This window comes from Lygodium microphyllum, chromosome 7 (genome assembly GCF_053477565.2).
Source record: "Lygodium microphyllum isolate KBCC chromosome 7, Lygodium_microphyllum_v1.1.10, whole genome shotgun sequence".
Lineage (NCBI taxonomy): Eukaryota > Viridiplantae > Streptophyta > Polypodiopsida > Schizaeales > Lygodiaceae > Lygodium > Lygodium microphyllum.
Genome location: NC_141141.1, coordinates 140,008,895 through 140,010,727, shown reverse-complemented (window position 1 = coordinate 140,010,727; position 1,833 = coordinate 140,008,895).

Here is a 1,833-nt window from a genome sequence, read left to right as displayed (position 1 = left end):
AATTGGCCGCAAAGAGTGCACTCCCCCTTGGGACGAGACATCACCTCCCTGGATAGAAAATTTGCCAGCAAGACCCAATCTTATTGTATATGGTATTCAATTAGCTTGTGAGTACAATGCATGATTGATATTAACTTCAAATTACCGTTTGCTAAAAATCCACAATCGCTTGATCAATGATCTCAGATTGAAAATCGACAAATCATCGTACGTGTTCTATAGACAATCGGTGTTTTCGTTTAACTGCCAACTTGCATTGAGAGCAAGGACATGGGACACGCTGATTAAGGTACGCCTCACGATCTTGAACAACAAGACCTTCTTCGTTTTTCATCTTGTTTACGTTACAACAAACAATTTAATGACTTGTAATAAAATTTTGGAAAACAAGGCTCAAATGGATAGCTTTATGGAGATGTATGTCAAGTTGCAAGTTGACCATAAGCTCTTGCTTGAGAGGTTTTAGCCTTTGCAAGAGGTTGAGAGGAAAATTTTGAAAAACATTGAGGTTGATATTGATGCATCCAAGGTGTTGAAATCAAAACTTCAAGATATAAGAAATGCTTTACTAACTGATGTAAAAAATGCATGGGACATAGTAGTTGAGAGATTTATTGATGTTATATCTCGGCCATGTACCATGCTCAAGGATTTGTTTGTCCCGGTAGATAATTATTCTTTATTGTAGAAAATGAGGCATTGGTTCATAAGGTTCATGAGTTGAAGACTAAATGTTTGGACTTGACTAAAAGATTGGATAATGTCTTAAATGCTAAAAGGAAAAGTGATGAATATGTTACTTCATCATTGCAACAAAAAGATTGGTGACAAGGATGCTATGATTAATGAAGTTCTTCATGAGGTGAATATAGAGTTGAAGGGTATGGAACACGATTCTTCTTTGGGATTTAGTGGTGATCAGTCAATTATTGAGGTGTCTTCTTGTATGGCCATTATACCTTATATACCTAGCTATGGTCTCTACGTTATGTACTTTGAGTATCTTAGAGGGGCTCTACTAGGATTACTTATACAACTGCACTAGAGGGCTTTGAGTATAAGTAATCCTAATCAACAAAATTTATGAGTATCATTGAGGATCTCTTAGTCTAATAATAAATCAGTCTCAACAAAAAGCATCTTAGTAATGTGGTTTTTTTGTCCTAGGTCCATGTATAAAAATTAATGCCATCTATGAAATTTATCAACTTTTATTGTAATGATTGAAAGACATCAAATGCAACAATGTAATACAAGGTTACCATGTCCAGGACAATATCAAATAGTAAAAATGTTTGTGCTTGTGTGGGGGTGTGTGTGTGTACCATAGTTATAAAATTTGTTCCAATTAATTACACTCATAGTCATAACATTTGAAGAAAATATCCTATGCTCAATTTAAGGGATTCTTCTTCTATGGCAATACTTTTTGATGAAGTACCATAATGACCATTTGTTAGGGGATCATTTTCTTTTAGTCCTTCCGTTAGTCTTGACTAGTTGGCATGATTACTAATTTGTTATGCCTATAAAGTTAATACAGAAACAAGGAATTATGCATATCACAATTAGATCCCCTACTTGGACATTATGAAGGATATGACCAATTTTAAGCCATCTTAAAGAGTCACCAATGTACGTGGCCCATGGTAAAGCACATTGCATACCATTATCGATAAGTCTATTATCGTGCATCTTAAATCTCCTAATTAGACTTTATAAAGTGTATGACCAATTTTTAGCCCTCTTAAGGAGTCAATGTAATGGTACCCATTAAAAAAGCAAATTGCATACCATTACCATAATCATGGATATGTTATCATTCCAATATAT